Here is a 25,808-nt window from a genome sequence, read left to right on the forward strand (position 1 = left end):
TTCATTTTCTCTGATTCCAGTACAGTGACTCTAGCTTGGGTTGAGTTTGAGTTTGGTTACATCGGCTACCAAGGCATTAGAGCCATCACAGTCTAATGGCCTCCTCGTTTAGTACACATTACCAAACACTGTGAAATCCCTTTTGCATGGATCTTCTGATTTTTACTCTGACAGTTGCAGGTTTTATGGTTTAATTTCAGGGAGCTTCCAGTTATATGCTTTGTCATATAGGAGATATCCACTTTAATATATTAAGGTTTAATGCAATAAAGAAGTTAATTTAGCAAAGACTTAATGAATAAGATGTGTAGATTCGAATGACACCACTCTGTCATATTACTGCTGATATACAAATTCATAGGATCAGCTGCCTTATATTGCCCGTTCTGTATCACTCCTAGCTTTAAATACTGATGCAACAATTTGCAGTACGTGATCTCCTTTTCTAACCCTTCATGTTACCATCCGTACCTAAGACTATGAACTGAGCTGCAGGTTTTCTGTGGTATTTTAGACAACCCATTCACAGATGACTTGTAATACTACTACTCCTGTATTGATCTGTGGGTAATTATTCCAACTCCCTTCTCCGCACCCATAACTGGCTTGTCTGTCATGTAGATAATAAAGGAACAACGCTTGTCCTTAAGGAAATAAAGATGAAGAATAGAGTCATTGCCCACAATTTACATATGCTGGGAAGAAGCATTTTGAACCACACCATGTGATTTAACGTTCCTTCTTAGAATGGGGCAAATGAGAAATTATGGAAGCTGGAATATGTCCATGGCTTATATTTTTTCTTTATATAGAATTTTTCATTTAGGGGCGCCTGTGTGGCTCAGTCGTTAAGCGTCTGCCTTGGCTCAGGGCGTGATCCTGGCACTCTGGGATCGAGCCCCACATTAGGCTCCTCTGCTATGAGCCTGCTTCTTCCTTTCCCACTCCCCCTGCTTGTGTTCCCTCTCCCGCTGGCTGTCTCTCTGTCTATCAAATAAATAAATAAATCTTTAGAATTTTTCATTTAACATTGACTAATATTTTTGGAGCACTTACGTGCCCTGCACTATTCTAAGCACTTTATGTATATTAACACATATTAATCCTTACAAAGACTATGAAATAGGTACTCACATCTTAATTTTATATTGAGAAGTCAAGCAACTTGCCTAAGGCCACCCAGCTGGTGAACATCAAAACTATCTGGTGGCTGACTGAAGAGTCTTTAAATGGTAGTCATAAGGCTATACCAATCCTGGACATGAATATAGCATCATTTGCTATCCTAGAAGGCAAAAGAACATCCAGAGCAACATTACGTTTCCTGTTTGAAGCTCAGAAATTATATTTGAAGGAAAGCATCCATCATGGAAAGAAAATAGGCTATTTGTAGCAGATTGAAAAATGTTGCACAAATCAATGTTAGGTTGTTTTAATGAAAGATAACTCAAGAACTAGAGGGGACCACAATCATGTATCCTAAGCATTATGTGTCTAACATACACATGGGAATTAACAGATATTACTGCTATCAACTTTATTGTCTGTGATCTAGCATAAAATTTAAGCTATCCTTAAATGACAGCTATGTATCTTTTCACTAAAAATAAACTAGTTGAAAAATGATTTAAGGGGGGCACAGTTCTTTCATAAAACTTGTAAAGTCACTGAAGGTAAGGAAAATTAAAAAGCAAAAATTAAAAGCGCTTGAGAAATTTAATTATTTCCTATATCTCCATTAACAGAATAAGAATTAAAGGTTTTCCCAAGTTTGGTATGGTAGCATTATAGTTGTATTTGATATATACATTAGTGTTATGATTGTTTCTTTTTAAAGATAAAGCCTGATTCCTTTTAAACAGAAATTTTGTTTTCACTTATGAGGCTATTAATCAAGATATGAAGTAAACTAAAATTAAAAAATGATTATTTTAGGAAGGAATATTAGTCTCCCTCTCATCTAGTCTCTCATCTAGAAGACTAATCTTAAGCAAGGGAAATGAGATTTGGGAGACGTATTTTGTTATAACATGCTTGAAAAAATATTATTTGTTAGTTAAAATTCTGAACATGTCTCAGTCTGGTTTGTCAGAACTAATATATGCTTTTTGTAGAAAATGAAAGTTTTTCAGTGTAAAGCCTCTCATCCAAAATTGTGTTAGGAAAGAAAAAAAATGTAAATAATATCTGTGATAAATGTTTTGTAAAATCAAGTAGATGTTATTTGGGAGACTCCTTAATATAACTGACTTTCTTATTTAAATGCAATTCTTTATTCTTATTTCTAAGACATACCTAATATTAGATTGCTCTAAAATTATTGCTATTATTCATTGGAAATATATGATGACACCCATTTCAGAATATTTGTATTGTAAGAGCCCAAACAGACAATATAAATGGAATAAACTACACACAAAATCATAAACAGAAACTTTAAAATGCCATTTCCTTAACAAGGGCTTAATGTGATAAGCAATAATTTGTGGTCACTTAAACTGCGGATGGCTCTTTCTGTTAACCAAAGGTGGAAATATAGGGGGAGGAGGTGTGGAGGCAAAAAGTTTTGATTATGTTAATTTTGAAATGTCCATGAAACATGAAGATGGGAATGTTCAGTAGGTAAATGAAAATATAGGTCTGGAACTCATGGGCATGCTTTGACCGATGGCTAGATTTCAGACTTACCAAAGTGTAGACATTAAAATGTAGACTGGTTGTCCATTTCAGGTTTGGTAATTTACAAAATGATACATATAACCCAAGAGAGCAAGAGCAGAACATAGTGGGTTAAATGATTACAAATGGAAACTAGATGGGTAGGTCAATATGTGAAGCCAGAAGGAAGAAAATGGACTGATAAAAAGGGATGGGCATTAGATTGAGGAAAAGGGATAGATTAGGAGACAAAGGGGCTCCAAGACACGAAAGAGAACGTACATAAATACACAGAAAGGAGAGTTCGGAGTGGATCCCAAGGTTCGAGTTGTACCATGCTGTCCCAAATATATTGATTAAATTCAGTCAAGGATATAGAGTCTAAGATGTTGGAAATACCATCTGATTGGGACCTATATCCCAATAAGGAGGCAGTTATTAGGGTAAACAGGAACACTTTGTGGTTTGTTTGTTTGTTTGTTTAAGTTTTACTTATTTAAGTAATCTCTATACCCCATATGGGGCTCAAACTCATGACCCTGAGATCAGGAGTCATATGCTCTTCTGACTGAGCCAGCCAGGCGCCCCTGAACACTTTGAATTAGGAATCACGGTCCAGGTGGATTGGAGTCGGTATATGAAAATAAGGAAATTCCTTATTTGCAAATTCTGCAGTTACACTTCCAGTCTTTACTAACCACTCAATTAGCTAATGAACCAGTATTATTTTTCTGCTCAGTCACATAAATGCAGAGATTTGGAATATTCAGTTCAACTGTAGTCAAAACACTTTGGAATGGCTTTCTCTAAAATGCCCTTATAATCTAAACCTGTAATAGCAAGAGTAGGATTTGCTATGCAAAACCGCTACATTTAAATAGTGATATGAGGCACCTGGGTGGCTCAGTTGGTTAATCGGCTGACTTTGGCTTAGGTCATGATCTCAGGGTCCTGGGATCGGGCCTTGAGCTGGGCTCTACACTCAGCACGGAGTCTGCTTGTCCTTCTGCCCCTCCCCTACTCATGCTCTCTCTTTCTCTCTCTCTCTCTCTCAAATAATAAATAAAATCTTTAAAAAAATATCTCATAACTCAACAATCCTTCCTGGGATCGGGCCCTGCATTGGGCTTTGCACTCAGGGGGAGTCTGCTTTTCCCTCCCCTTCTCCCTCTACCCCTCCCTCGTTTGTGTTCTCTCTCTCTCAAAAACAAAACAAAACAAAACAAAACAAAAAAATGAATGATATCTTTAAAAAAATAATAGTGAAATGACACCTAAAAGAAACTTCCCTCTACATAGAAGACCTGTCTTTAGTATTGCTTTGTAATTCTACTGAGTAAACACATCTTGATTGAAGTGAAAGTTCAATACATTTGCTGTGCTTCTTAAGTTTACCGATAAAATATTCCATGCCTTATAAAAAATATTCTGAAAAATTATAGAAACTTTGAAAATCTCTTAATAACAGCAGCTGCAGCAAACTGACTCAAATTGAAAGGGCCTGAGTCTTCAATCAAAAGCATGTTGAAAAGAAAGAAAAGCAGAGCCAAATAAGGAAAAATATTGCTTAAATAACATACCATATTTGAGCCATTATATATTTCTTACCATCAGTTAAACATAAAAAATTTAACAAGAGTAGAACTCACCAGAAGTTAAGTGTCAGTTTATTTCAATAGAGGTATATCACCTTATATTCTTTAGAAAACTGCTCACAACTCACCTGTTCAGTTCGTCATATGGATGTTGACACAACCTTGACCTCACAGGTACACTGGGAATTGGTACAGTTTCCCAACATTAGATGTGTGAGCAAGGTTGATAGATGAGAAAAGGAGGAAAAAGGAATGCTCCATATGTTTTGCAACAGCTCAATAAGAAGAAAGATTTGAGTTACCCAAAAGATGAAATGGGTTGCCATTTATTTTTAATTTATTCCATCTACCAATGTTTACTTCAACTGCCCAAGTATAGAGGCTGTCAGTCATAGAGGACTACCACCACCATTGTTATAGACTTTGTATCAATGAGAAAAATTCTTCATCTTAAGTATCAGGCTAATTTCTACTTTAGGAAATACTGGTACTGTACCATTTTGGGGGGAAATATATATTAAAGATATATATTAATATATGTTAAAGATATATATATTTCCCTATTTAAGTGAATTTTAATTTTTTTTACTTTTTAAAAAAGATTTTATTAGAGAGAGAGTGCATGCACAAGCAGGGGGGAGGGGCAAAGGGAGAAGCAGATTCCCCACTGAGCAGGGGGCCCAATGTGGGGCTAGATCCCAGGACACTGAGATTATGACCAGAGATGAAGCAGATGCTTAACTGACTGAGCCACCCAGGCGCCCCTTAAGTGAATTTTTAATGGAACAAAAAATTACAGTGCCATCTCAAATCTGGTCTCATAAAATTCTTTGTACTGAAATAAAGTCTGAAAAAGATCATATAAAACAATCACTGGGTAATGCTATCAGTTCTAGAGTTTCTAAGAAACTAAATTGCTGAACTTAAGTTGAAAAGGTTATCAGCAACATTTAAATTCTTAGTTGTAAAATAGGATCCAGAGTCCTGTTTATAGATGTGTGGAGAGAACACCATGCTTATGTCCTGTTTTATCATATATTGAGTGCAAATAGGAGAAATATAAGTTGTTTGGAAAACTTTTTCCTAAGGTGGGAGCTGTGGACAAAATAGAACAGCTGTACTTAAGATGACCTGTAAGGTCCTTCCACGTCTGTAATTCACTCTCAAGTGACCCCAAGACCCAGAGTATGTATATTAATATTATGCTATCAGTAGTGTCAGCATGACAAGGGCAGAGAAGGTTGATAAACACATATGATTTATACGAAAAGAGACAGCTATCCAGATCAATTACACTGTTTGAGACAACCTGCTCTTTAAACAGTTTTAGCCAGATTTCCTGGACATGAACACTCTACTTGTCAAGTGCGTTCAATAATACTTTAAAATCATAATTCCTGAGACTGAGATAGTATCTCTACCTCATGATTTTTCAAATTGCTATGTCAGTAAACATAGCATTAAAAATTTTTTATCATTTAAGCAAATAGCTAATTTGCCCCCCCCCCCATACTAAATGTCGAAAGTGACCCATGTTTCCACTGAATCACTATTTTCAAGGCAGACTGAGCATTTATTCTAGTGAGGAGGAAACAAAAATTTGATAGTATTCCTTCAGGCTTGATACTTTCTGAGTTTCCTTTCTCCCTCAAGTGAGCTAAACTGGCAGTTGGAAAAAGATCTACTTGAAACATTTTATAAAATAAAAACATTTCTGAGAGATTTATTTACTTAAAAATATTTAGTGCTAAAGGGAATCATCTTTTAGTCTTGTTTACTGAGTACTTAGATCACATGTTATTACATAAGCACTGTAAAAGGTAGTTTCTGAAGAAACCTTTCAAGAGTATATCATCTAACAGAAGAGGTAATTAAGGTGGATAAAGTACTTATTGTATGGCAGGCACTGATTTAGGCACTTATAAACATTAATTTATTTAACCTTGTAACAACCTATGAGGCAAATATTATGATTAGTCACATTTTAGAGATAAGGACAAAGAGATACAGATCTACTGAGTGACTTGCCAAAGTCACCCACTATGTAAACAGCTAACCTATGAGGCTACTGCAGGAATTTGAAAGAGCTAATATACAGTACCAATTTTTCACCTTTCTGAACTGAAAAAAAAAGTGAGAAACAGATATTGGAATTAAATAAATGTATATAAAAATTTTAAGTCATTACTTACAGTGCTTATGTTGAACAATATGACATTAAATCTGTTAGACAAATAGGGTTGTTAATATTTTAACACTAAATTGGACACACTTAGCCAATCACTGTCCTTGGCAGGGTTTAAAAATCAATGATTTCCACAGGGATGTGCCTGCAAAATATATGTCATGAACTATCAGAAGAGAATGTATGTCCTCTTCAAGCAGGCAGATCACAAAAGGAGGAAGGAGGGGGCAAAATCGATATAATCTTCCCATTTCTTATTTCTGCAGAAATTACCACAAAATTATTAGTTTAAAATACCACATATTTATTACTCCCAGTTTTGGAGTACAGAGGTCCTAAAATCAAGGTGTTAGCAAAGCTATTCCTCATGGAAGCTCTAGGGAGAACACATGTCCTTGCCTTTTCTAGCTTCTATAAGCCATCTGCATTCCTTGGCTCATGGCCCCTTTCCTCCATCTTCAAAAGTTCATCACTCCAACCTCTACCTCTCTTATCACATTGTCTTCTCCTTCTCTGACCCTCTTGTTTCCCTTTTATAAGGACCTTTGTGAGTACACTGGACTCACCCAGGTAATCTAGAATAATCTCCCCATCTCTAGATCTTTAATTACATTTGAGAAGTGCCTTTTGACATATAAGACAACATATGCATGGGTTCCTGGGATTATTAAAATGTGGACATATTTGGAGAGCATAATTATGTCTAGCACATGATACCAAATTTAACACTGGCAAGGAGTGAATTAAAAGAGCAAAAGGCTAAAAATGTTACTCTACTGAGGCTCTCTTCAAATGGTATCATAACATTAGAATAAAGAGACCCCCTCCCTAGTCACATTTTATAGTGTGTGGTTCCTTTCTCAGTGGGCTTAGCCATTAAACTCATTCTTTTTTTTATGGTAATTTTTTATCATGTTATGTTAGTCACCATACAGTATATCCCTAGTTTTTGATGTAATGTTCCATGATTCTTAATCAAAGTTAGTCTTGTCTCTCTCAGAACAGGAAATCACCAGTAGCTTGCAATCTATTAACCTCCTTTCCTATTACCAGCTACAGTTGTTTATGCACCTTTTTTTGGAACCACTAGCATGTAGTAGAGATTTTAGAGTTGCCCAGACATCACTTATATCTATTAGAAAAGTGAATTGAGGGGCGCCTGGGTGGCTCAGTCATTTAGCGGCTAAGCCTTGATATCAGCTCATGTCCTGATCTCAGGCTTGTGGGATCGAGCCCTGTGTTGGGCTCTGTGCTCAGTGGGGAGTCTGGCTGAGATTCTCTCTCTCCCTCTCCCCTGCTCTCTCTCTCAAATAAAACAAACAAAAACCCAAAACAGTGAATTGATTAAATTATGTCCAAGGGCTCTCTAAAAAAGACTGAAAATTCAATTCCATATTCTTTTTCTCACTCCAAGTTAGGTTCAAAGGTATAGTCCATTACACCTCAACTAAAGTTATACAATATATTGAATAAAGATACTTCAAAAATTACATAAAATTAGGTACATCCATAACAATGGCAACAATAAAGATATGTGTTAAATAATATAAATTCTTTCCGTTATGAAGGTCTTGGTATATATTAAAGTCCAAAAATTAAATTCTCTTAAAAATTATTGTTGAAAAATATTAATATTTGATCCAAATTATGAAACCACATTATCTTCCTTTTATAAGTTAAATTTAACTAATTAAAGCCCAAAATAAATCAACCCCAAACAATAATATATCCTACTTACCCTCAGATGAATTCTTTTTTTTTTTAAGATTTTATTTATTTATTTGACAGAGAGAGACAGCCAGCGAGAAAAAGGAACACAAGCAGGGGGAGTGGGAGAGGGAGAAGCAGGCTTCCAGCAGAGGAGCTGGATGCAGGGCTAGATCCCAGGACTCTGGGATCACGCCCTGAGCCGAAGGCAGACGCTTAACGACTGTGCTACCCAGGCGCCCCCTCAGATGAATCCTTTATGTTTAGGTAGATAGTTCTTTTATCATCTGCAGCCTGGGGCTTATCTCACTAGAATGGTATGGGCTTTACAAGGACTCCACAGCTGGAAACTGTATGCATAAACATTAGAATGGATATCTATCTCTATCTATCTATCTATCTATCTATCTATCTATCTATCTATCTATCTCCATCTATATCTATCCATCTATCTACGTATATATATATAGTGTTTAATCATACAATGAAAATTAACCATAATTATATTAAAATATAATAGTTATATAAAGATATTTTGAAACAATGAATACTAAAGTGAGTTCTTCAGCATAAATATTGGGAGACAGAGAGAGTCACAGAAATGGTAAATATGCAGGTGTAAAGAAATGAATATTAAATGAGAAAATAGTACATTTTGTGATTTAAAATGTAAGAATTAAAATAAATGCTAAAAATAAAACATCATTCAAGAAAAGGGCTAAGAGAATGAAATGTTCTGATTCTAGCAAATAGAATGAAATGTTCTGATTCCACTTACTCATTAAGTGGAAAAACTAATAACTAGTAGTCAACTTTTTCCCCAGCATTATTGAGATAATTGACATATAATATTGTGTAAGTTTATGGTATACAATTTGATCATTTGACATATATATGTACACATAGTGATTACCACAATAAGGTCAGTTAACACGTCCATCACCTCATGTAGTTACTTCGTTTGTGTGTGTGTGGTAAGTTTAAGATCTATTCTAGCAAATTTTAAGGCTATAATACAATATTGTTAACTATAGTTACTGTACTGTTCATTAGATCTCCAGAAATTGTTCATCTTATAACTGTTTCTGTTTGAAATCTTTGGACAACATCTAATCATTTCCTCAAAACTTCAGCCCCTGGCAACCACTAATCTACATTTGTCTTTCTCTGTTTGAATTATCCCCCTTAGCATAATGTTCTCAAGGTTCATCCATGTTGTCCCACATGGCAGAATCAAAGATCAGTTGACTATATATATATGGGTCTTTTGTACTTCCAAATGAATTTTAGGATTGTTTTTCCTATTTCTTTTAAAAATGCCATTTTTTTTTCTTTTTTAGGGATTGCACTGAATCTATACATAGGTTTGGGTAATATGGAAATTTTAATAATATTAATTTAATAATATTAATTCTTTTGATCCATGAACACAGATATCTTTTAAATTACTTAAATCTTCTTCAGTTTCTTTTATCAATGCCTTATAGTTTTCGGTGTACAGATCTTTTACCTCCTTAATTACATTTATTCCTAAGCATTTTATTTGTTTTGATGCTGTTATAAATGGGATGATTTTCTTTATTTTTTAGATACTTTATTATTAGTATAGAGAAATTCAATTGATTTTTGTATGTTGGTTTTGTGTCATGCAACTTTACTGAATTTTTTAAATCAGTTCTAACAGTATTTTTGGTGGGTATAGTATTATATTTTCTATAAATAGAGACAATTTTGTACCTTCCTTTCTGATTTAGATATCTTTTATTTATTTTTCTTGTCTAATTGCTTTGGAGAGGACTTCCAGTACTAGGCTGAATAGAAGTGGTGGGAGTGAGCATCCTTGTCTTGTTCCTGACATAAGTGGAAATGATTTCAACTTTTCACTACTGAGTATGATGTTAGCTGTGGGGTTGTGATATGTGGCCTTTGTCATGTTGAGGTATGTTCCTTCTTTACCCAATTTTTTGAAAGTTTTTATCATGAAAAGATGTTGAATTTTGTCAAATGTGTTTTCTAAATCTATTGAGATGATCATATAATTTTATCCTTCATTCTATTAATGTGGTATATCACATCTATTGATTCGTGGATTTTAAAATATCCTTGTATCCCAGGGATGAATCCCACTTGATCATGGTGCATGATCCTTCAATATGCTGTTGAATTCACTTTGCTAATACTTTGTTGAGAATTTTTTGCATCTATGTTCATCAGGCATATTGACCTGTAGATTTCTTTTCTTGTAGTGTCCTTACCTGACTTTGGTATCAGGGTAATGCTGGCCTCATAAAATGAGTTTCTTTCCTCTTCAGTTTTTTGGAAGAGACTGAGAAGGTTTGGCATTCATTCTTTAAAGTTGATAAAATTCATCAGTGAAACCATCTGGTCCTAGGCATTTCTTTTTTGGGAGATTTTTAATTACTGTCAATACCTTTACTTGTTATTGGTCTGTTCAGTTTTTCTATTTCCTCATGACTCAGTATTGGTAGGCTGTATATTTCCAGGAATTTATCCATGTCTTCTAGGATGTCCACTTAGTTGGTATATAATTGTTCATAGTAGTCTCTCATGATCTTTTACATTTCTGTGGTATCATTTGTAAAGTCTCCTCTTTCATTTAAAATTTTATTCATTTGGTCCTCTTTTTTTTCTCTCTGCATACACTTAGGACCAGACTTACTGGATCATATGGTAAATCTGTGTAGAACTCTTTGAGGGACTGTCAAACTGTTTTCAAGAGCAGAATTTTCAACAGTAGAAGCAATGCATGAGGGTTCCAATATCATCAACAATTGTTATTGTTTGGGTGTGTTGTTTTTGTTTTTGTTTTTGTTTTATAGCTGTCAGTGGATGTGCAGATGTATCTCATTGTGGCATTGACTTGCAATTCCCTAATGACTAATGATTTTAAGCATCATGTTGTGTACTTATTGGCTAATGTGTATATTCTTCAGGGAAATAGCCATTCAAGTATTTCCCCAATTTTTGAGTTATTTGTTCTTTTATCATTAAGTTACAGGGCTAGGGCCTCATCAGATATGATTTGCAAGTGTTTTCTCCCTTTTTGTGGGTCATCTATCAAAGAAACTGTTACCTAACCCAAGTTCCTGAAGATTTACACATAAGCTATATCTTAACAGTTGTATAGTTTTAGCTTTCACATTTAGTTAACTTTCAGTTAATACTTTTTTACATGGTGTGAGGTAGGGATTAAAATTCATTCTTTTGTGGGTGGCTATCCAGGTGTCCCAGTGTCATTTGTTGAGAGGACTGTTTCCCTAAAGAATGGTCTTGGCACCACTGACAGAAATCAATTGACCATAAATATAAGGGTTTATTCCTAATTATATTCTATTGATCTGTATTTCTATCTTTATGTCAGTACCACACTATCATGATTACAGTTACTTTTTAAAAATTTTTATTTATTTATTTCAGACAGAGAAAGAGAGAAAGAGTAAGAGAGAGAGTGAAAGAGAGAGCATGAGCCAGAGGAGGAGCAAAGGGAGAAGCAATTTGTTGAATTGTGCATTTATCCTTTCAATTCTGTTAGCTTTTGCTTCATGTATTTTTTTGGTTTCTGTTAGGTGCATATATGCTCATGATAGTTATACTTTCATGATGGAATGCCCCTTTTAACATTATCTAGTGACCTATTTGCATCTAGTAACAATAGTTACAATTTGCTGAATGCTTACTATGTTCCAGGCACAGTTATAAACAAGTGTTATTTGCAGTTCATGAGATTTTACTGTATTGAGAATATCCAATGGATTCTAATATTTCTTTGGTTTTTTACTGAAAAATAATTTTCAGTAGTATTTTTAGTCACTGAGGTATTGAGGATGATATTATCTTGTTGTGCTGAAGTATTTTTCCATGTATCTCATTCTAGATTATTTTATTAAAAATCTGAGGTCTATCCCAGAACCATGTTTGCCATCAAATAAAGATTTAAGCCTTGGTCATTGTTAACTTGTATATTGGCATTGTTCTCAAATCACCTTAAAATATATATAAAATTATTGATATGATACACTACAATTGTGTACTATTAAACAGACTTCAACTATATGCTGGTTTCAGAAACGTTCTTTTCTGATAGATTTAGTCCCTGAAAAACTACAGATTGCACAAAGCAACTATATTTTCCATCATGTACTACTCTCAGTTGTATTTCTATGTTTTTTCTAAACCACAAAACTTGAAAAAAAAATCAGCATTTCTTGTTCCTTACTCCATAAAATAAAGTAACACAAGTCTACACTAGATTTCTCGTGTGTGTGTGTGTGTGTGTGTGTGTGAGTGTGTTGCAATCTACAGATGGATACAGACGGAGAGATACTGATGTGGAGGCAGACAGAAAATATTGTTCTTATTGAATGAAAATGAAAGAGAGGGTTGGTTGTTCAGTTATCCTATCATTGATAATTCTAAGACTGTAAGTTGGGAGACAGAAGGTGGAAACAGCTCTGAGTTTCCCAGTAAGACTTTTTAATTTTGTCAATTTTGAGTCCTCTGGGAGAAACAAGTTATTTCTTACTGGTTGTGATTTTAAATTAGGTTCTATATATCCCAATAAATTATTTACTAATGGGTTTACTTTCAGGTTGATCTTCCCCCACTCTTTTGTAATTTTGACTTGTTCTGTCCTCTATAGGTATTCAATGGACAGGATTTGTGAAGCATTTGGAATTTGTTCCCATTTTTGAGATTTCCTAAATTATTAAGTTAGCATGCTCAATTTTACATTTAACTTTAATTACATGCTTTCTGTGATAATATATAAATTATATATGATTTATATAAAGTTAATAAGTTAATTTTATCTTCCACATTTAGAACAGAGAAAAATTGCACAAATACAGCTTAAACTCAAACTTCAGCTCTTTTGGCAACCAAATAAAATAAATAATTTTAAATACAGCAGATCAAATTCATTAGTGAATTATCATCTGTCTGACCCAAAGAAGCCCTAAGTCAATTTCTTTTTATTTCTCAATATTCTTTACTTAAAAAAAAAAAGAAGCAAAACTGATTCTTTTCATAGTATTGCAATATGCAGTTACTCCATGTATCATTTTTTGTGTGTGCTCCAGAACAATAAAGCAGCATTTGTCAGCAAACATTCATATGCTTGTTGCTACCTCTGCCTTCTTTTCAGGCCTAAAATCATCCAGAGATAATGGACTCTGGGGAGAAAGTAAACAAATTATACAGGAACAAAACAATTCCTCAGAGCAGGTTGGCAGCATGGATTCTACAACCCAGGTTTGTTACACTCTGGTGAGAAATCTTAGAGGGGCCATCATTCCTTGTCAGGGGCAGCATGAGCAGCATGTAAAGGGTTCATATACAGCACTGACAAATTGAACTTACGATTTTGTTTAAAAATAGCATCCGTCAGAGTGGGAGTGGATTTTTTGGAAGGGTAATACACAGCTTTGTCACTTTGTTTTGCTGAATTTGGATGCGTACCATCTACCCTATGTAGGTTGCAGTAATGAAAGAATCAAAGAATCTGAATTTCAATTCATAAATTCTGGATTTGAGCCCAGACCTTATCTAAGTAAGTACATGGGCAACTTAATCAATTTTGATATTCAAATCCCTTTGTTTAACAAAGAAAATACTGATACCACATCATTTTGAAGACCAAAAATGAGGCGATATGCATAAAAACACTTGGAAAATATAAAGTAGTGTAAGATGTGAAATTAGTTATTATTAACATTGAATTAGACTAGTCCCTGGTTTCATTCAAGACATCTTTTATTAGGGTAAAACTGCATATATATGTAGGTAAGAAAGATGGCAAACCTGATGCAGGCAGATGAAAAGTTTAGTCCCTCCATGTTAATTACCCTGCCTGACTTTCTCTATTTGTCTCACTCCATCAGTGGTGACATTTACATTGTGATTTCTTGAGTTCATTTTTACTTGTTTTTATTTCTCCTACCCTAATCGTTTTTTGGTGCTTTGCTTTTCCAATTTTCTGTCCATTTATAAAGCACGTGCAAATAAATAATTATTATCTGATAGCTCACTCATTCATTGACCCATTCATTATTTATTTATTTAAATCCTTCTTTCCTTAAAAATGCTGTCCACTTACATTTCCAATGGAGCAGCTACCTGGAGTATACAAATATGAAATGAAACGGTTCCTCCCTGAGGTAGTTTGTAGTTAAATAAGAAAGATGAGTTAAGTATACTAGTGACATTAATGAAAGGAGGAAGGAGACGAGTACTGTAAGTAAAGGACAGGTTAATTATGGGACATTAGAGAAGAGGAAAAAACTCCCAGATGATGAGGGATGTGAAGACCAAAGCAGCATTTGAGCTCCTTCATTGGTATGGGAATATTGGCAGGGAAAACATGCAAAAGAAGTGTAAGAGTATGGGCAAATTACACAGTATGGTTGGAAGAAAGTAACATTTAACATTGTTTGGTTTAAGTGACAGGTAATGGAACTGTAGCAAATAAATTTAAGAAATAAATTAGCAAATAAGAAAAGGACACTGGGTCTAAATCATGAGTATTTTTGAATGCTAGACCAAAGAACTTTGATTTCATTCAACAGGAAATCAGAAACTGGAAGCTTTTCTGTAGGAAAGGGGAAGCCAAAGACTGATATGCTAAATAGGGGGCTAAAATGACAGTGAAAAAAAAAAAGAAGAAGAAGAAAAGAAAAGAAAAAAAGAGAGACAAGTGAAAAATTTTGTGTGAAGCAAAGAAAGCTCATGTTATCTTCGTGCAGGTGGGAATCGAGATTTCAGAAAAATACTAAGGAATTTGGAACTCAATTAGGATAATGATTGTCACTTATTAGGTGATTTTTCTGTGCCAAGAACTCCACATACATTACATAATCTTATCCTCAACAGGCCTAAGAGAAAAGCAATTAGCTCCATTTTGGAGAATGATAACTGAGGCCCAAGACAATACATCTGGGGAGCAGGGGAGCTGGGATTTGAACCTAGGCCATCTCAGTCCAGAGCTGTACTCTTAGCAACTGTGCCATTCTAGAACCCCCACAACTGACAAGGAGGCATGAGAAAGGCAGGATTCTGACATGATAGCAGTTTTACAGCCTCTGTGACGGAGAAGATACAGATGATAATCACAGAAAAATGACACAGAATGGAGACAAAGTCAGACTGTTTTTGACATGTTGAATGTCAGTCCTTATGAATCATAAAAGTGGAGATGTCTAGCAAGCAGATGGAAATGCAGGATGAATTCAAGAAGGGGGTCTGGAGAGACTCAGTTCAAAGTTTCCTAAAAGGAGGTGACAGAGGATTCGAGGAAAGGGCGTGACAAGAGAGTGACTAGAGGGAAAGTGGGCCAGGGGCGGGTCTTTGGGAGAGTCAGAAAGGCAACTGTGATTTCTGCATGAAACACAAGCATAATTTCATATCAGAGAATTTAAAGATCTTCCAGAGTTACAATTCCCTCCTACTTGGAGAAGCCACTGCCCTGCAGGGCACCATAAGCCTGTAAATCAATTAAACTCAAATTACAAAGTCAGATGGCATCTGTTCCCATCATGACATAAAACCTGCTAAGATGAAGAATTTCTGCCTGGGATAAGTTAAATTTTTCATAAGTTGCTATCCCACTGAGCTGTTTTTCTTCATATAGTTTCAATAACATAGAGGCAGATTTGGGGCTTGGAAGGGTCCTTAGAGATCATCTGGTCTAATATCCTTATTTTATAAATGGGGACTCTGAGGCTCAGAGAGGTGACTCTAGGTGACAAAGCTGGCTTTTCCATAAATGGGTTCATTTATATTTATACTCACTAAATGATTGGGGACGAAGCAGTTTGTATTTTATAATGATACTTACCTGAGAGTATTATTGAGAAGAAGTGATTTATAATATGTGGCCACAAAGTTTATTGAGACTTTAATTTGTGTACATTCTTCTCTTCCTTTACCAAGAATTCAGGCATCATTTCGTTTTGTTTTGTTTTTCCCCAAGGAAACTGTAGTTGCAGGCGTGAAAGCAAAGACTGCCTACAAACAAATGATGCTTGTGGCTTTTAAGAATATCTGAGCTCCTTGAGAGGATGAGGGAAAGGGAGAAATATCTTCAGTCGAGAGAAGGGAAAAGTGAAGTAGGACAGAGGGGAAAAAAGAAGAGGAGGTGATGGGAGAGAAGCAGGCAGGTATGCCTAAGGGTTGAAAGCACCCGTCCTACACTCTTCTGAAGACCCCACTGAGTCTCGGCCCAATAAAAACTGATTAATATTTTACAATTCCTTCTTTTACACAAGCTCCTCTCAGCTATTCTACATGGTCTCTCTAAACACCCTGCCCTCTATACCTACTCTCCCATAATCTAGCAATAGAAGTTACATTTCCAAACCTCACTTATTCTTCAAAAGACTTCTATGTATTGACCAAATAGCATTAATCAGGATCACCGTAGAGTCTGAAAAATAATGCATTCATATCGCTATTCCTTTTGTTTTTGATGCAATGCTATTTTTATTTTAAATAATTTTAGTTTTAATAATATTTTGAGAAATGTATTATTGCCATTAATATTCCTCCAAATATTCAGGTAAGCTTATATTAGCAAAGTGAGCCATGTGCTGTGGCAACAAAGACCCACACCCAGGATTATTGGTACTAAACCTAAATAATAGGTATAAATAGTAAGTAGGAATTCAGATAAGGAAGAGAATACTTTTGAAAGATTCTACAAAGAAAGTTTTGTAGAGAGGATACAGGCCAAACTAGGCTTGAAAGTTAATATTTATAACCAAGGACACAGAGGAATGCTGAGTTTATTTTGGCACATTGAATAAGGAAGAACTTTTGTGAGAATGGTTAGAATATACGAGTAATTGAGGGAGAACTGAATTGTATTTGAATATTCTTTCTTCTTGGGAATAAGAGCCAGGCCAGAGACTTTGAGAATAATTCCATGGCTTGTAATGGAAATGGTTCTTAATTGAGGGTGCAACTGGAAATCTTTCAAAAATATAGATGCCTGGGCCTCAATTCTAAACCATTTAAACAAGAACCTCTGGAGATGGGATCCAGAATGGGTATTTCTTTAAAACTCCCCAGATCTTCCTCAGGTGCAGAAAGGTCAAAGACTACTCATCTTAAGATGCTGAATGGGGGGTGGGGGATGAGACGGTAGGCAGAATAATCACCTCCAAAGATGTTCACAGACTAATCTTCAAAACCTATGATGGTTTACCTTACATGGCAAAAGGGACTTTGCAGATGTAATTAAGGGATTTAAAATGGGAAGATTATCCTAGATAACCTTGGTGGGTCCAACATAATCACAAGTATCTTTTTAAAAGGGAGGAGTGAAGATAATGAAAAAATAAATAAAATAAAATAAAATAAAATAAAATAAAATAAAATAAAATAAAATAAAATAAAATAAAAGGAGGGAGTGTCAGAATCAGATAAGTGACCATGGAAGAAGCTGGAGCGATGCAGGGCTATGAGCTAATGAACACGGGTATTCTAGCATATGTAAAAGTCAAGGAAATGAATTCTCTACTATGGCCTCCAAAAGGACTGCAGTTTTGCTGACTCATTTTAGACTTCTGAACTCTAAAACTGTAAGATTATAAATTTGTGGTTTTCTGTAGCATTTGTAATAAGCAGTGAAGGGAGACTTATATTAGTGGCTGCTAAAAGAGCTAGTACCTAAACGATCATGCCTCACGTAAAAGAAGGGTCAAGATGCACAGACTCCCATGTGGGGCCCTTTGTATCACCTGTGCCCTACCATACTGTGAACCAAATGCAGATATCATGGAGACACTACCTCTGCCTCCTTTCTATCTTTAAAGTGGTACCAATCTCTGGGATTTCACCTGAAATACTGTCACTGTCTTGCCTGTGTTTGTGTGTGTGTGTGGGGGGGAGGGCAATTTGTCTGAGGCTTCCAGTTTCTTACCTTTCCACCATGATAGATTATACCTTACAGGCCAAAGATTTTACCTTATAGGTAGGAATTGTGCCAACTGCCAAGAATGTTCATGAAAATTATAGATTTGCCAATTAGAGAAGGGACCACTTAGCCCTTGTGTGCAACATCCTCAGAATGTGTGGGTATCCCTTTTCCCTAGTGCATGGTCTTTCAAGTAAATGGCTGGAGGTCTCTTTGGGAAAAGATAAGGTAATCATTACAACTGGAGTGCTGCAGGATACTTCTTGGGGATCTAGTCTGTCCTTTATTCAGTGAGTTCAAAGCTGGAAAACTGGCTCACATCTGGATATTGGACAAAAGGTCGAGACATTTTATTAAGACAGCTGCCTTAAGTCTCCTTCCTTCTCTAGCCTTCCTTGATTTGTTGTTGCTGTTAGAGAGATGGGACAATACCCTCATTAAGTGTGCATCTACCTTGATCCCAAGAAAACATTTTATTTTAGTCACATCTATGGCTCTCTGCTTGCCATGCTTCTCTGACTGTCATTCCAACCTGGCTGCCCATAGAATCATTGAGCTTACCTTGCTTTAAACTATTAAGAGCCACTATCTAGACTCCGTTTTTTGGGGGAAATTACCATCCCCATTCTTATCAATTAGACCAGTTCTCAATATCTTCCTCCCATAAACCCTAGCTTAGTTAGACTATAGGCTCTAACACTGGTGGGCTCTCATACCAGTATATTCCTTATTACTTTGTTAAGTGAAGTATCTTCTTAATTCTCCTAAAAAACATAAACATTTAGTGGTTTTTCCAGTCTTACATCATATATCCACACTAGCATCAGGCAGAGAAATGAAGCAAACACTTCCTTTCAAACTAACGGACACATTCCTCGTCCATGCTTCAAGACTTCATTCTATATATATGTACACACACACACACACACACACACACATACACACGTATACACATATATGTATTTCAGCCATTTCCTCTTTTACATTTTTAAAAAAGTTTTTGCTTCCTATATATTTTACATTATACTAGAGACATTAGATTCTATAGTGACCCATTTATAAATAATCTTTGTATTCCCTACTTGACTTTAGATAATACTGTCAAGTTATTCAAAACCAGTGAAACTATTGTACGTTACTTAGTTTAAGTAGGATATATAATCTACAATCTTGAAACTTGTTCCAGTGGAATTCTTGTTTCTTTGTTTGCCCTTCTAAATCCTCAAAGATCGTAAATATAAAGAATATATTGCTTTACTTATTTGGGTCTATATCTATTTGCAAATACAGATACCCTAATATTTCCCTTGCCATGAATATTAATAAAACCTACCCCTCCAAGAGAGAAGCTACATTTCCCCCCAAAAGTTGGTGAACTATTAGACGAAGTACCTATTTTCTCTAGTAGCTTCTCAAGAACATAGGATAAGTCACTAAGCCATAAACAAAGATAATAACTCAGCTTATTGCCATCGAAAATGCTTCAGGATGAAATTTGCTGAAATGGCTTAACGCCTGAGCATTATAGAGTAACTAATGATATTTTACTTAATGACCATCACTTCAAATAAAACATAACAATCCTTTTTCATATCCTGAACTCCAAGATATTTATATCGTGGATGGAGCCACCAAACTGAAAGTTATATTCTATTTTTCTTAGAAGGATGTTTATAAGACTATATTCTTCCCTGTATAAAGTTTTAAAGGCAATAAAACCTCCATGAACTAGTAAGAGTGAGAAACAATGACATTTGTGATCTCCCCAAGAAAGAAATGTGCCCAGATATTTCATCAGGATGTATTTTTCACATATTAAACCAGTATCTCACTCAACTGGAGGTTTTATGATCAGTCTTACAAAATGGCATCTACCATTTTCAAACTCAGACATTATGGATAATAATTAGGTACAATTTGAAAATTGCAGTTGAATTGAATTTTATATACATCAACTACTAAGTCCTTTAATGTCTTGTAACAGATGGAAGTAAATCTCAACCCTAACTGCAATTAGAATAACTTGAAGAGTTTTTGTTTGTTTTAATCCTAATGCATAGGCCATATATCCTAAATGATTCTGATTCGGTTGGGCTGGGGGAGTCTGGACCCTGCATTTCACGCAGGGGTGAGAAGCACTGCTCCTAATCATCACGTAGCAGTGTTTGGATCGCCCTAACGTAAACATTCAACTTCAAGGCTCGAATATTTCTTGCACCCACAAAGTCGGATTATCTAAATGTTTAAGATCTCAATAGGCAGGATAACACAATAGCAGATTAATTACTACAACTTATTCATAATCACGCTTTTTTTTTTGTATCATTCACCCTTGCTTTTTTGTTTTTCTCAAGTTGTTTTTTTACCTCGTACTTCAAAGTAAACTTTGAAATGGACTTAATCCACAGAAGATATATCAAGGCAAGAAAAATGGGTTATTATCTAAAACATGTTCAACTTATCTGCACAGTAATTGAGAACATAATTTGGTTCTAGAAACTGAGATGGTATGGTAATGGAAAACTCATGATTTGCTATGTTTAAAGGCCTTGTCCTCAGGGGAGAAATATCATTTAAGTATTACTTCAGACATATTGCTACTAAGATTTCATGAAGAAAATTTCATTCATATTCAGTTGTGAGATTTTAGTTTTATCGAAAACTTTCAAAATAAGAGATGATTTACTATTTGAAAAGGTATCAGAGATTATTAGTACAACTTCAAACTCAATTCTACTCTTAAAACTTGTTCTGAAAACTAAATTCATTATTCCCTCTTCTCTCCTAAATGTTAAGATTATATAAGTCAATGAAACAAATAAAACAAGGAATACTTAATTCATAACTTTAAACAAATATGTTTGGGCTTCGTTGTCCCATCCCTCCTCGTTCTCTTAAATCTACTTAGCCTGACAACTTGCCACAACAACTGTCTTTATTGATAAAGCGCGTATCACCCAGGACAAATTTGTGGGTTTAAAAAATGTTCTTGTCATAGGAAAATTTATCCCTGGTCTTCAAACTGTATGTTCAGTCATATTTTATGATTTTGTTTTCAAAACCTGTGGTTGCTAAAATTGATGAGCTGTACTGGTACCCACAGCACGAGCATCCTATTTCTTCAACCAAAAATCCATCACTTTATGAGGAGAATCAAGGTCAGGGGTGTATGTGAATACAGAGTCTCTTTCACTCAGATGTGGGAAAGGAGAGGAGATTCAGAGGGTCGTAGGGGTAAAGCGCCTTCCTGAACTTGTTCTCAGACTTCCCAGATCTGTTTTAATGGTTTTTCTAGTTAGTCAGAATCCAAAGGAACGGAAAACAGCAGAACTGAGACCTTAGATCAGCCTTCATTCTTCCAGAGCATAAGAACTTCTTTGATTTTTTTTTTTAAAGATTTTATTTATTTAACAGAGAGAGACAGCCAGCGAGAGAGGGAACACAAGCAGGGGGAGTGGGAGAGGAAGAAGCAGGCTCACAGCGGAGGAGCCTGATGTGGGGCTCGATCCCATAACGCCGGGAACACGCCCTGAGCCGAAGGCAGACGCTTAACAACTGCGCCACCCAGGCGCCCTGAACTTCTTCGAATTTTAACCTGCATGTGGATTCTCAGGCATCTTGCCAAAATGCAGGACTGTGCTGTGAGGTCTAAAGTGGGGACTGAGATTTTATATTTCCAACAGGTGACGCTGAGATTGCTGACCCAGTTATTTAGAGCACAACTGCCCAAGATAGTCTCTGTAAGTTCACCTCCTCAACCCTCCTTAAACTCATGCACTTTCCCAAGACTAGTGGTCAAATGAAACAGAGGGGAACATGGGGCATTTAGGAATTATTTATTCTTTTGTCCTATGAATGGATGTAGAAGGATGTGCCAGTCATCCTTAATTAAGCACCTCATTACCTCTGATTACAGAACAAAGAGGATTCTCTTCAAATTTCACTACCCTGCTCTACCTAGCATATGAGGATTTTTTGCCATTAAAATATATTTCAGCCAGAAATTTCAAAGAGTGGTTTTCTAACGAGCTGGTGATAAAACTACTCTCGGGCACTGGAACAGCTATATTCAGAGCTGAATTAAGATTTTGTCCATGTGTAAAGAAATGGAGTAAGTGGCAATAAGTTAATAGGTTCTGTCACTAGTAGAGCAAACTAACTGCTTTTTAAAAATTAACCCTGAACCTTATCCTCATTCAGTAATGAAGTTGAAAGATGGAATACTACATATATTATTTATAACATTAATAGAAAAATCAAATAATTATTTCTTGGCTTCGTTCCTGCATATTTTTAACTTTCTGCTTTCAGCATTTGGAGATTGCATTGAATTTGAGGAAGCAACTGCTATAGAGTCTAATTAGTACCGACATTTATAGAATGCTTAATGTGACCACACAGGTACTGTTCTAGGTACTGGCTTAATGAATCTTCGTGAGGTTTGTACAAGTGCTTTTATTTTAAAGGTAAGGAACCTGAACAATTTAGAAACCGGTTCTACATTATATACATGGGAAGTGTCAAAGGCAGGGCTTGAAACCAAGAGTTCTGGTTGCAGTGCCCATGCAAGTAACCATTCTGTGACTGTGGCTTGTTGGTTATAGAGGCATAAGTGTGATTTCAGAGAGGCTAGGGAAGCTCCTCCAACAGCCCCGGGCCCAAATTCCTTCAATAGAAACCAAAACTGCAGTACTTTGAATTTGTATTTTTCATTCATTTTCCTTATCAAATTTAGCACAAATTACCTACAAATACTTACCCACTTGTATCCAGAAAAATAATAACCCCCTTATATAAATCCAACTGTTCGTCTCTCCAGTCCCTATACCAGGTTGCTAAGTCCCGGAGGAAGAGATCCATGATTGTCCTGAAGTCATCACACATTCCTTATCTCCAGCCTTAGTTGTTTGCTCCGATTTTCTTAGCAACCTTTCCCTTCAAGTGGTAATTTAGATCAGTGCCACTCCTTGCAACCCTGCCACCCTACTTCCTTCTCATTCTCAGCAAGCGTCTTTGGCTCTTATTTCCTAATGACCCTTGAGTCCATTAGGTGTGAAGTCCTTTAAGCCCACCCCCTCTCACAAACATCCCAGTAAATTTTCAACCAGTCAGCCTTTCTCTGCTTCATTTTGGTTTCCCTGGAAAGAATGCCCCACTTCCCATGCAAGCCTCACCTTGCACCTCTGCTATGGATCAGAACCCCATCACCCTGCTTCATCCGTCTTCATCAGTTTCTGCTCTGCAACTTCTATGCCTTCTACACCCAAGTTTCTTCCACCATTAAAAAAACAAAACAAAACAAAAAAAGCAAACAAACAAAAAAAAAGAAATTACACTCAATCTTATCACTCTAATTTTTAGCTAGGGCTCTATCTCATCCCTCACTCTCATCAAAATTATTTTAAAGAATACACACTTGTCTATCTTTACATTGTTATCTCTTGTTTTCTCCTTAGTCTTTGACTTTACTGATTTTACATTCTTCACAATCACCAATGGCATCATTCTAAAATTTAATGGGCATCTGTCAGTTTCGATTCCCTTTAATTTCTTCAACTTGGGGCATTACTATTACTTCCTTCCATTTTAAATTACTTCTTCCATTTTTTGTTCTAAGATAGCATTCCACCTGTTTTCCTCTGGTAAGACTGTACAGTGGGGAAATTGGGAAGTTAAAGAAAAAAATGCGAAGACGTGACAATGTCCTATATTGCTCTGATATAGTGCCACAGAATAGGAGCCCAGTGGAACAGACCATTCATTTCTGTTTTGGTTGTAGACTATTGCTCGGACATCTTCCTCTAAATAACAGAGAAAGATGTGAAACACCCTATTCTAAATCCTCTCATTACTAAAGCCATCATAAAAACTCCTCCCTTGAGAGATGGGCCAGGTGAAAAATAACCAGAAAGAAAAAATGTTCATCTTAGGCAAAGTAATACCTTTTGAATACCATATTATCTTTTTTGTGTGTGTCTAGCATTCACCGTCATGAGCAAAGTCAGAGAATTCCATAGTGGTAGTTACAGGGCGGTGCATCGCACCACCACATTCAGCTGGCTGAAGGCGAAGGCCTTCGTGTGGAAATCAGGACTGCCTTGTCAGGAGACAGTCTCTCAATTCTGGGAAAATTTGATAAGGATGCTTTCCAGAATTTCACATGTTCCTGAAGTTACAGGTAACTTGAAGAAGCCAGTTTAATAGGTTAAAGATCTGTTTCTGAAGGATTTAAGCTGTTCATCTATTTTTTAAAAATCTCCCTATTTTTGCTTGATTTCTAGGCTTATTAATTCTCTGCCTCAGCTTTCTTATCTGTGAAATGAAGATAACCACAGTATGTACCTCAAAGGGTTGTGTGAATATTAGCTCTGTAAATCTGTTTTATGTGTTAATTACTATTACTATTTTGCAACGTTTAATTTCTATCAACTTCATTTTGGGTCTTACATCCTTAAGAAATCACTGAGGAACATACACTTTCTCCTACAGCCTAAATCAGTTCATCGAACGCACAACCACAAACAGGCAAATAAACAAACACCTTAATCTTTTATAAATGATGAGAGACTACGAATCTCATCACCCCTGGGTTTCTCATGACTTGACACAGATAAGGCTGCCTAACAGAGTCGTTGTGCAGATCAAATGATAAGTTATGTGATGTGCTCGATATAGAGAATGGCTTCCTTGTTTCAATTACGGTAAATCTGATTTGCAGAATCATCATTTAGGGCCGTGACTCTGTATTTATTCTGTTCACATTAACTGCAGTTAGCAGTGCTACCGATGGGAGTAATAATAACTGTAAGGATGATTTCTGTATTACTCTATCAGATTAAAAAAAACCTTTCAATCCAGTCTTGTCAATGTCCTTCTCATGTACGTTTTTTCCTTATTGATCAACCCTCCTGCTCTTTTTCAAAAGCTACCAGCTTATTCATCTTCACTGCTAGACTATTACGTGTGCAGATTTTTCACAAAATTTTAAGAAAACACTCAACCAACTCCATTCATTGGTTTCGTTCACATATTAGTCAAAACAGTTTTCTGTGGATATAAACCTTTTAGCCTTTTGATATTTTTAACTCTCCACAAAAAAATATCGCCTTGTGGATATTCTAGACTTTCTCTTGTTATCTTGGTACATGTGTATTTCCTTTCTCTCATAGTGGGGAAGGGTACAGGTGTGTGTGTGTGTGTGTGTGTGTGTGTGTGTGTGTGTGTGGTGTGTGTGTGTGAGTGTGTGTGTATGTGGAAATAGATTCTAAGGGATATAATACTCAACATTACAGAGAAAGAACAGATTAACACCAATTAGTAATACCAATGAATTTAAGGACTTGGTAGAAGCCCTTCCTTCCACTTTTTCACGATGCTTATGTAGTAATCTGATTTCTTGCAGTTATAGATATTTGTGTTACTTCTTTGGAATTAGATCAGACTATTCTTTAAATAGTTACAACTTTAATTCAAGTTTAGTAATATCCATAAAGTGACAACTAGAAGCAAGAGAAAGACGCCATAAATAACGTCCTTTGGGGTAAATCAGATAGCTTACGGCTATAAACTTAAAATAAAAACGCTAATAGAAATAAGTATTAGATGGAGAAATTCTTTTTCTTTAGATAAACATAGCTTTCCCCCAAAGTGAGGTGTTTACCTGCTCTGGAGTCAAATGCAGGCAAGTATGCAAAATACTCACCATGAGGAAAGTGATTGTGTTCTTCACATC

At 35.8% G+C, this 25,808-nt stretch overlaps 1 long non-coding RNA gene across 1 annotated transcript in view; it reads right to left on the bottom strand.

Annotated features, from left to right (window-relative positions):
* Positions 1 to 25,808, bottom strand: part of LOC121101041 — a 195,894-nt gene that overhangs the window by 33,111 nt on the left and 136,975 nt on the right. The gene's annotated exons all lie outside the window — the stretch shown is intronic.

This window comes from Ursus maritimus, unplaced genomic scaffold (assembly GCF_017311325.1).
Source record: "Ursus maritimus isolate PB19 unplaced genomic scaffold, ASM1731132v1 scaffold_6, whole genome shotgun sequence".
Taxonomy (NCBI): domain Eukaryota; kingdom Metazoa; phylum Chordata; class Mammalia; order Carnivora; family Ursidae; genus Ursus; species Ursus maritimus.